This window comes from Puntigrus tetrazona, chromosome 1 (genome assembly GCF_018831695.1).
Source record: "Puntigrus tetrazona isolate hp1 chromosome 1, ASM1883169v1, whole genome shotgun sequence".
Lineage (NCBI taxonomy): Eukaryota > Metazoa > Chordata > Actinopteri > Cypriniformes > Cyprinidae > Puntigrus > Puntigrus tetrazona.
Window position 1 is genome coordinate 28,426,963 of NC_056699.1, and position 12,074 is coordinate 28,439,036.

Below are 12,074 nucleotides of genomic sequence, written 5' to 3' on the forward strand. Positions count from 1 at the left end.
GTTAGTTTGTCTTAAAAGCATTCTCGTCGAGTTCAGCTGGCCGTCTAAAACCAGAGAGACGTCGAGCAAATGTTATTCACACCGAAGTATCGCGTTCAAAAACCTGTACTGTAGTTTGTTTCTTTGTAAGTGAACCACACAGAGAGTTAGCACACTCACGGTCGTTAGGGTCTGACTCCAGACACACCCTACAGAGAATTCCTTTTTGTCTTTGATTTCCCCATTTTACCCCCTCTTTAGGCTATTTTCCCCATCGTGTCGTAGTCGTTTTCTGCCCACCTTTAGTCCGTCCTTTCTAAGGACTACAAGAGAGGCCAGCGCAAACCTATATCTTACAAAAAAAGCAACATGTCTAGGAAATTTAAAACTTGCTCTGCCTTTGTCTTCTATGACATAATTGATTTTAAAAATATGACTCGTGAAGAAACACCTCACAGAGTTGACCTATGTTAACTTCCTTTGAAATAATGTTGCAGTTTAAAAGAATGCCATCTTATGTAAATAATGAGCGTTTATGATTACAGCTATAAAGATCAAGGTTCAACCATTTCTAACGTCATGGCCTCATAAAACAAAACAATACAATGGTCCGTCAAAGTATGGTAACTAACAAAATCAAATCAAATTTAAATTGGTGCGACTATTTTTAACTATTCTGATGAGGCTAAAATCACTTAACCACAGTCGTGGGGAAGGCCTTTGTACGCCTAACCATTAACCACAAATTAGTTTAAACTTCATTAACCTCAAACTACACATTACATAAACAGAAGAGAATACGAGGAGGCGGTTGGGAGAAATGACCGTTAGCTTAAATTGTGAGAAAGCGCGAATCTGTAGAGCGCGTAAGCGCTGGGAAGGGTATCTTCAGCTTCTTCATAGTATCGGTCGATTTATAATCGTTCATGTCATCATCATAATTCTGACTGCACTTTACATGCAATATTCAATGATGTTAAGCCTTATCTGATGTAAAATAATAGTACTATGTTTAAAAACATGTATTTTTTCCCTTTTCTCCTGCAGGCCTCTTTCTGCCTTCATGCAGTGATGTGCCATTGGATTTAAATTTGTTAAAGGAAATGTGTTGGTAATTAAGAATTGTGGCATGATAGTAGAGTCATCGTTATAACCATTGTAAAATCCTGTATCTATTTTTATCTGATGCATCTATCTCCTCATTTAGATGAGGATGAGTGTGCTGAAACCCTAGTGTGTGGAGATCACTTTCGAACTGTGTAAATACAGAGGGAAGTTATTACTGCATCTGTAATGAAGGATTCAAAAAGAGCTTAACAGGAACATGTGAAGGTATGAGAGAGGATTGTGTTTACCTCACTTACGCTGTTGTTCATTTTTTCCATTGTAGAAACCATTTTATTAAAAAGACGCAAGGCAATTCATAGCAGTTATGCAATTTGTACTAAAATTATATGGCATGCCAACTGCTGTCTTTGTGTCCGTCAGAAATAAATGAGTGTTTTGAGAATGAATCCCTGCTCGGCTGACAAGATGTGTAAACTCAATTGGTTCCTACAAGTGTATTTGTCCATATGGGTACCAGCAGATGGGCAAAGCAGATTGTGAAGGTGAGACCTATAATACTTTCAATAATTGTGCTTAATAATATTGGCTGCTGCCGTTAATTCCATTAACAGAGTTGGGTAGCAACTGATTACACATAATCAGATTCCAACAAATTAAGTAATTGTATAAGAAAATACTCAATCAGAATACAGAAAATACATAAACTTTGACATAATGTAATTTTAATTAAATGTAATGTTTTTAACAATGAATGGAATATATATCTTCTAATATATGGTACAGTATTATCCTACTTTAATAAATGTAATCAAAACTAAACTGAAAGTAATCATAATTAATTATGTTATTAACTACAGTTTATTTCATGTGATTTACTATTAATCTACTCGGTATGTAATCTGCTCCTGTTTTGGCTCCCCGCTGTCATTCCATTTTTCCTGCATGTTGATCATTATAACAATTAAAATGAGTTTAGGATTTAGGTATTTCCATAAAAAGTTAAACCAATCTACAGGGCAGCAAGTAACAGCAACCAGGTTTTGGTTTCACTTTTCTGCAGCTGCATACACAAATATGTACTGGAATAATACAACACACTCAGATACAAAACAGAAAGAAACATCTGTTTGGCATTATTATTATTAGGGATGTTGTGTGAAGTATAAATACCAGAGGCTCTGAGTTGATGGGACAGAAGCCCAACCACTGCGTAACATCCCCAGATATTTTTATATAAACACCACAGCAATGCTTTCAGCTGCATGAAGCTCGCTCTATATCTGTGTGTCCACTGCAGACATGGACGAGTGTTTGTCCTCGGTGTGTGGAGTTCACAGCAGCTGCTTTAACACCCTGGGGCAGTTTCTTCTCATGCACTGTTCTCCAGGGTTTCTCAGACACAAGAAGAGCACCAGCTGCCCCTGTGTAGGTGAGGGCCCGCATCCTGATCTCAGCGCCAGTCACGTTAAATGTGTGTCTTGATTATATGAAATACGAAATCAATAGAGGCTGTTTTCCCATCTTCTCTCTCTCGCAGACATCAATGAGTGTGAAGATGATCCAGATGTTTGTGGCTCCAATGCAGACTGCTACAATCATTTCGGCAGCTACATCTGCAAATGTCACCAGGGTTACAGTAACTATGGCAACAACCAGTCCAAATGCATTGGTGAGAATTACTACCTTCATTTTAAATGCACTGATGCACGCTTAGGTTGTTCATTATGTGGCAGAATCTTAGTTAATCAGTGCTTTGTCTTTACTGTGGTTGTGTACAGAAATGGATTGTGACTGTTCAACCAGATTCAGAGTCAGGTGGAGACCACACTCCAGAGAAAGTAAAATGAATGCTTCATTTTGGTTATTATTGTTAGATATACGGTCAAACGCTGATTTGCATGTTTCTTCTTCTAGTTGAAGCATTTGATGTCACTGTTGAAGAAATAGCTGTAAGTCTCTGATTGATCCAAACGGAGAACATTTCACTGGAGAGAAACTGTTGGAGGTTAAACACACAGCACAGTATATATTCACAAGCATTCACCCAGTGCTGAAGGAACATCTCTGGTTTATTCCACAGGATTTGTGCAGTTCCTCCGACGTGTGCTGCTGTCGGATGGAAACATCGCTGATGGGAAGATGTTGAGTCACTTTCTGACACGTGGAGAACAGCATGCGCCTGATCGGACTCTCAGCTGAGAGAACTCAGACCAGGATGGAGACGCACAACACCTGTGAGAAACCCGGTTCAGATACACTGGTGCAGATATTAAAACAAGACATTTTTAGTATTAAGATCCATCGAGACTGAAGGCAGTTGTTCTGTATGATCATGTGAATCACAGTCGCTGAGGTCGCAGTCATGAAGAGCTGACTCGCCCAGTGGGCATGTCACTTAAGATCAGGCTCCGCCTTTCAACACCAGCTGGGAACGGGTGTAGGGAAATCATATCCAGGTACAAATTCATATACAAAACCATCTGCACTTTTCGTGAGGAGATGTAAACGCTGTTTTTTTCAGGTTTTGCGCTTATGGCTCTGGTCAGTTATAAAGATCTGAACCTCAGCAATCTGCTCCATACGATGAGCAGCAAAGAACCAGACGATGAAGAGAGAAGCGCCACTTATCAGCTCAACTTGAAGTGGTGACGGCTGTCGCCAGTAACACAGAAACCAAACATCTGTCAGAGCCGTGACGCCGTTTTTACACACGTGGAGGTGAAGATACTGGACATATCAGCCAGTCATTAATGAAAACTATAATGAAAAAGTGTTCTCCTGTTTGAATAACTGGATTATAGCTGCTTGATTAGCTATCATGTTCCAAAACCAGCTTGAACACCTTATGATGGTACTGAACATCTGGTTGCTGCTCAGTTTGAGTCGACTAAATCCATTTTAGACCTGTAGAAAACCATCTACCATGTTCCAGACTTTATCCAGCAGGATTTTAATAAGATTGTTTCCTGGCGTATTAAAATGTTTTTTACAAATTAGAATTTTAAATATTCGGAAGAAATGAGCAGAAGAAAAAGAAGAAGAAGAAGAATTTTAAATATGAAATATCACTAGGAACGATACAATATCGAAAAATATGCGCTTCATGTAATTTATGCTAATGTATTTTTACATGGAAGCAAAGCATCATCAGAGAGACTGGTTCATTTACTGCTCGGAGCAGCATTAACCTAGTTCTTTTCCTTTGTGTTAGTTCCTGACCTTTTTATGAACTTCTTGAGACGGGGTGTTCACATGTTCATAATTTCCCTAAACTCTTTCCTAGACTCTTGTTCTGTCTTGTTCAGGATAGGGTGGAGACTAGGGCGTGGCTTATGCCTGTGTGTATTGGAATGAGTTGGAGGGGGCGTGGTCTAATGAGGGCTGTGTGAGGGCGGAGTCTAACAGCACTCACACAGTGTGCTCCTGCTCTCATCTCAGCAGTTTTGCTGTGCTGATGGCTCTCTATCCTCTCTCAGGTACATCTGTGAGCCAGATTTTGCATATTTAAGATTGCAGATTAAATAATGATATTCATCCCTCCATATCTGTTTTTCTTTCTCTCCTCCAGGACTCGCTTGAGTTGGTGTTGATCACTCGTGTGGGTTTAGTTCTGTCTCTGGTCTGTTTGTTCTCTGTATCTGATCGCCCAGTTCTGCCGCCCATCCAAGGAACCCGACCAGCATCCACCTCCATCTGAGCATCTGTCTCTTCATCGCAGAGCTCGTCTTCCTCTGTGGGATCTCCAGCACTCACGATCAGGTGTGTTTAAGTGAGAAAACCCCAGCTAATAGGAACATTCTCAGAACTATTTGTTGAACGTTATCTGCTCTGAATTTATGTTTTCACAACATCAGAACAAATTAATAATAGTTTTTCCTGAAACATTTGTAGGTGGATGTTGCTACACATTTTAGAACTTTCTAGAAGACATTCAAAAGTAGCATTCTGTAATGTTTGGTTAAATTATAAAATGGAATGTTAATATTTGCATAACCAAGAACAAACATTCTTAAGCGGGCCATATGAAGTTGCTAAAATAATTAATAAAACACATTATTTTTCACAGACTGTACATTTTTATTTCTCCTCTAAGCCTTGCCTTCAAAACGGATCGATTTGTACAAAGCTTATCGTTCTAAAAAGCAAGGTGTGCTCTGATTGGCCGAATACCTCAAGCATTTGGGAGAAACATTACGCCTTTACTAAAATGTGATGCTTGTCCCGTGTTATGACACCATAACAATACAACATTACAAACGCAGGCATTTGTTGCATCCAGTGAAGACATAATTACTGATTATCATGACTCATACTCTCTATACGTGTCAAATAACAACGGCACTACCCTTGACTAGTAAGTAGCAGGTTCTTTTTAATAAGAAAACGTAACTTAAAGGTTGTGAGTCAGAAGCTCCAGACTGTTCTTGATTCACTTTATAGTCTCTGTTCACAGTCAGCATGGACCGCTCTGTCAGCTTCAGGAATCAGTTCTCTGTAAATGTGCTGAACACACTCTAATATTTGTGTTCAACTGTGCTGGAGTTGAAGTAGTTTCACATCAGCTCTGCGCCTCTCTCTCAGGTAGGGTGTGATTGTGGCCGGTCTGCTTCATTTCTTCTTCTTGTCTGCGCTCTGCTGATGCTGCTGGAGGGGGTTCAGCTCTACAGGATGGTTGTGCTGGTGTTTCACACCACATTAAAACATCTCTACTTGTGTTTGTGGATACGGAGTCCCTCTCGGCTATCGCTATCATCTCTGCCATCTCCTTCCCAAAGGGATACGGCAATCGATAGACAGTGAGTGTTTAATTATAATAGTATATAAAAAAAGGACCATCCATAAAAGCAAGGTATGTATTGAACTGTGGTCTAACTGTATGCTGTTGCATCCCTACGGTTTGCTCTTAAATGCTGTGTAATGGAAAATCACAAGATGAGTGCAAACCTATGAAAAATATTTCACTTCAAATATTTATATTTACACTGATGGTCCTCAAGGAGCTGCTTCGAGCTGTACATCCAGATGAAACCATCACAGAGGCGCTCCAGTCACCATGTTTTTAATCATATCCCTCGATGTCTGCAGTGACTGTAAAACAACAGAACAGGAGCAAGATCTTATCAAGATTCATCTGTTATAAAATCAGACTAGCAATCTGACTGAGCTTTCCGTGAAGAGTAGAGAAAGTCAGGGCATTACGGTTATTATTACATTAATCTAAAACCTTAAATTATATTCTTTAATATGACAAAAATAAGTGAATGAAATAATATATAAGAAATTTAAACTAATTCTAAAACCAATAGAAGTATTAATAGAAATTAGTACTGTGTCAGTTTTTGTTAACATAATGTGTGTGTGTTGTGTATATTTATTAAACACATACAGGGTCTGTTTTGAAAATATTTCATATATAAACATGTTTTTCTTGTTTTCTCTTAAATATATTCAAGCACGTGTGTGTTTATATTATATAGAGAGTCAGCACAGATACAATTGTGTAACAAAACTGTGGAAATACTTAGTAATAGATTAATTAAAAGATAGTAAAACTTTTAAAAATAACTTACTTAAAATACTTGAGTTTCAATTGAGAATAATAAAAACTAATTAGTAATAAACTATAGTCAAAATATAAAAGGAGGAATACAATAAATGTATTAAAACTTTACAATGAAAATTGATAAACAAATTGTAAAATATTAATCAAACTTTAATAATGTATTGTACACTAAATGGATGAGCTAGTCTCAAGATGGAGAGGGACTCAAGCTGTGTTTCTGCTTAGTAGAAGCTATGACTGGTAAAAAAAATGATTAGACAAATTGACTGGTGGTTTAAAAAGTTAAATTCAATCCATATGTGTGTTGTTTAGCTGCTGGCTCTCTCGATGGTTACTTCATCTTGAGTTTCTTCGTGCCCATCTGCATCGTCATGATCCTCAATTGTTTTTTCTTCATCATCACTGTCTGGAAACTGGCTCAGAAGTTCTCCAGCCTCAATCCAGACCTCTCCAATCTCAACAAGATCAGGTCTGGGTGTGTTTTGATCCCACAATAGATTCAGTCACACTTGACTTTTCTTTCCTGATGAGTTATATCTGGTGTGTAGGAGTTTCACGGTGACCGCCGTGGCTCAGCTGTGTGTCCTCGAGGAACGTGGATCTTCGGCTTCTTCCTCTTCCAGGAGAAAGGGACTGAAGTCATGCTGTACCTCTTCACGATTTTAAACAGCCTGCAGGGGGCGTTCATCTTCATCATGCACTGTCTCCTCTCCAAACCGGTACCTGAAACACCACGCCACTCAGAGACTTTCTCCCTGAATGTTTGCTAACAGTGGTTTGTTTAAGATCTAGCATCTCACAGGATTTCAGTGGTTTAAAGTAATAGGTCACTTAATTCAAATTCAGATATTATTTAGTCACACTTTTCGACTCTCAAAGGGGGAAATTTGCTAAATCTCTCACTTGTACCTGAAAGCCAGTGGAGCTTTAAACTTCCCTATTATGGGTTATGAAAGGTTGATGTTTTGGGTTTTGGGAGTCCCAAACAACAGGGAGACATACATGCAAGGTCAAAAACACCTTGTCTTATTATTTTTCAACGACTCCCAAACGATTCGCTCTCGCTTCATTTTGTCCAAACTCCAGAGATTGGTCGTTTTCATTTAAAGCAGCATTTATGAGCTTTTAACGGTCCAAAATTGACACATTGTGGCAAATAACTAATCTGCTTTTTTCAATCGATAAACGTTAAAAGACCAACAGTTTGGGACTCCTTAAAAATGGCTCGCTTCAGAGATGCAGAGTTAACTCTTTCTTTGAGAGACAATGACTTCACACACGGTGCACTTTCAGATTTGACACTTCCCAGGATATCTTCGCTCACTTCAAAGATCGCTTTCAAAAATCCATATTAGAGGCACTTTAAGTGTGCAGAAGTAATCCCATGTGATTCATGCCACATATACCAAGCGATCTGAATGAGTGGCTGGCCGATATTTGCCGCTTTTTTAATTATCGGGCGCTTTAGACCGATTTCCTGTTTTGCCGATAAGTGTGTCAAGCAGCTTATATTTAGACGCGACAGGACATTTAGTTTTCCTCTTTGAGTGTGTCCTAAAAGCTGATGAGGAGGGGATCTTTTTCTTAGTACGCAGCATACACAGGTAAAGTCTCCGCTGGGAATCAACCATCAAAAATCCAGGGTCTGAATGCATGTCATAAGAATTGACCAGAAACACCTAGAATTGAATATTTTGTGTCGCCCCTTCAGGTCAGAGCAGCGTATTACAGTCTGTTTGTCCTGAATGTGTCCACACAAGAAGAAAATGGAGTACAGCACCAGCAACAGTCAGGTGTGTGTGTGTGTGTGTGTGTGTTTTGTACATTAAAGCAGTGTTTTCATCTTCATTCTTCCTTTGACTTTACAGAAACCTCTCCGGAGCGAGGACAGCACAGGAGAGTCACACATATAAACACTCATCACACATCAACACTTGAACGCTTTCTTGTGAAAAAAGAAGACTTCAGTTTAACAAGGGCTCAAATCAATTTGTCCTCCTCCTTCCTGTCCAATCAGAAGATCTGAAAAGCGCTGTCTTAGTAAGAGTACTGATATGAAATCATTATACAGAATCATGTGCTTGTCATCTGAACACGCCACTAAATGAACCGAATGATGAGTGTGCTTTGGTTTTTCCTTGTATGTTTTGTACATTTTAGATTACGCAAAAGGCAGCTTCTTTAAAATGATGTTTTATCGTGTATCTTTGTTTGATTATATCATAAAACTGTAAAAAAAAATAAAAATAAAAGAAATGATTAAAATTGTAGTTCCAACCGTTAAGAGCTGATGGCTTTAAAGTACATAAATGATCTTCAGAAAGATTGTTGTTTTAAAACTTAATGAAAGATGTATTATGTATTATGATGTATTGAATTATTAAGGTCTGTATTGTTATGTTTATGTGATTTAAAGATTTATTTTTATGAACTGTTGCATTCATTCGCTCTCGCTCTCTTGATTTCCTCACACTGAGCAGGAGAAAACTGAATGGAAACTTCTGGAACGAGTCAAACATTCAGGAGAGATGGAAAAAGAAATCAACAGAATTAATGTATAGCTTTGATTGGAAATATGAAATATTACAGAAATCACAATCTGTTTTGTAATATGGAGCTGGAATGCACTTCTCTGGATGAGTAGATCTTTTCACTTTCATCAGAAGATGTTAGTTAAGTGCCTTCAGCTGATTATTTTGTGTTATGCCTCCTCCTTCAGGTCGGGAAGAGAAACTACCACATATTTAAAAGAAGTCATAAAGAGTTTCAAAACCAAAGAGATATTCTTTATAAAACTTATGACTTGTGGCTCAAACACGCCGCCACTTTTTCTCCGTCACAGAGTGGGTTTATTTGCATAACTCCGCCCACATGTGTACTCAAAGAAAGAAGGCGGAGCTATTCTGTCTGCGGGCGCCATGTTCTGGAGACGCTGCGTTTCGTGAAAGTGAAACTACTTTGTGTTTCCAAAAGAGGACACGACTAGAAATCAGCGTTAAGTTGTGTTTACAACACTGTTCCAGAAGAGTTCAACACAAATATTAGAGTGTGTAATTATGTCTCCACTGGATGTTATTGTGCTTTTGTCTCTGTGTTGAATAGTAAAATAGAAATGGGTCGATGCGAGGAAGCCACGCCCCCAACTGGAGATCTCCAGGCTGCAGTTCCACCCTTGACGGGGTTAACTTAAATAGATTAGATATCAGCCACAATTTGCACGTTAAAAATGTTGGAGCAGTAATTAGGCAGATGCACTCACAAATAGCAAATTAACAGCTTAATTTAAAATAATACGTGCAATAGGCTACATGTGAGAATATATTAGCACAGACCTGAATTAGTGCCCATCTTTTGTTTATGTTGGGCTTTTCATTTCCTGTTAATCTGTAAGTATTTAACTTTTTAATGCCCGCCTAGCTTTTCCTGACCAATTGTAAAGAGCGACCTTCTCAAACTCCCATCTCTAAAACCTATTAAGAAAAAGGTGGACTACGCCAGAAAATAGTTCATCTGTTTGTTTTCTAGTAGGAGGAATAGCAGGACCGTTAGATGCTGCCTTCCAGAAGAAGACCTGGAGAGTTTTAGCACAGACTGCTTTTTATCTTCAAAAAGCATAAGAGGCGCTTCACTAGAAGCCGTTTCAAAATGGAGCTGAAGTGGGCGCTTTTTGGTGAGCAGATTTGACCCTGTTCTTACTCCGCTTATCTGTGTGGTGAATGCATCTGTGAAGTATTGAAGGCCATTCCTGGGAATAGAGCCTATGATTCAGAGACTGTAAGGAAATAACTGGGTTTCTGTGTAACAAAGAGAGCTTGAAGCTCGAGCACTTCAGCTGAATACAGGAAAGTCGCCTCATTGCTTTAAGGCCGACAACCAATGATGATTAGAAATGATATGTATATGTAAATACTTATTTCTGCACACTCTTATGAAACTGATTTAATACACGAGAACAAAGGAAAGAGAAGTGAGTAATATGTCTTTTCATATTAATTTGATGTTGTTATTATTATTTTATGTTACACATGTCATGTGTGTCCATCCAAGTCCAAGTTCATTCAGAATTGGAGTCTGAATCCAGGTCCTGAGTTCAAGTGCTACAACTCTGGGTCTTGAAGGATTTCTCGGTCATTTGAAGTGAAAGTTGCCCCAAAAATGAAAACTAAATAGTTTTTGTTGCTCTTTTTGTGGAGATATTTTTATGAACGCTTTCTCCTTATAATGTCAGCATATAGTGAGCTTGTGAAGCTTCAACAAAATAGGAAAAGAATCACAAAATGATCCCATGAATTTTGTGCATTATATACAATATATACAAAGTAGTGGTTGAGCCATATGTCACCAAACGCCAAATTAAACAAGAAAAAACTTATTGGTCGAACCATTGTTAACTTCCATTTTATTCATGTTCTTAAATAATGTCTTAACACTTTTAATCAAATTAAAATTATTTTTCCATAATGATTAATTGTACAATTACTTACAATGCACTAAATATATAGTCTACATTTAATTGCAGAAAATGTCATCGAATGCTAATCTGAATGCATACACCTGAAGTTGGCAAGAAAATGATTATTAATTGAAATATCATTTATTTGCATGTCTGCCTCCTTCAGGTCAGGATGGATTATTACAGTCTGTTTGCCCGAATGTGCCTTAACGTGAGAAGAAATCTGAGCACACAACCAGTACCAGTCCGACCAGCAGCAGTCGGGTATGTTTTGAAGATTGAAGCAGCATTTGTGGGTTTAGTTTCTTCATTCTTTCTTTGACTTTGACAGAAACCTCTTCGGAGCGACGGCAGCTCGGCAGAGTCTCAGATGTAAAGCAGATCTTAAACTCTTCAACACTATCCACACTGTCCTTTCCGTGTCAAATGAAGACTTTTCACAAGCTTTAATTCAACATTTACATATGCATCATCTATCACTGGAGACGGAGATATAGGCTTGACTTTGGACCCAAGAGAGCTGCTTCTGTTTGACCTTTTTTTAATTACGCCAAAGGAAACATTTATATTTTGTTGAGATTAGTTTGACTGTCAATTAATTATTTTTAACCATGTCAAAACATCCTAATTTTCAGCTCAGGAGTATTTCTGTGTATTTTCACGCGCTTAGCCTTCGTTATACAGGAATGACTGTAACAAACCAAAAGTGACATGTCTGTTCACGTTATATTATTACATTGGTGAAGATTATTTTATATGCAATTTTTGGGCGTATATGCATTAAGAATCATCATGCCATTCAAGCAAATCTGGCTCAAAATTGTATTTATTAATGAACTGTGTGCGTGTTCTCTTTGTGCATATCGTCACTGTATTAGATGAGGAAACTGTTAAGAGCAGGAAGTGCTGGAAAGTGGACATGTTGAGTCACACGGAGCAGGAGCAGACACATGAAGAGGAAACTCAATGGAAAATAAACATTTCACAACAAATGCAAATGAGACGGACAGA

General features: G+C 38.3%; 1 pseudogene; it reads left to right on the top strand.

Annotated features, from left to right (window-relative positions):
- Positions 1–584: 584 nt before the first annotated feature.
- LOC122349427 lies at positions 585–11,756 on the top strand (annotated as a pseudogene).
- Positions 11,757–12,074: the final 318 nt, after the last annotated feature.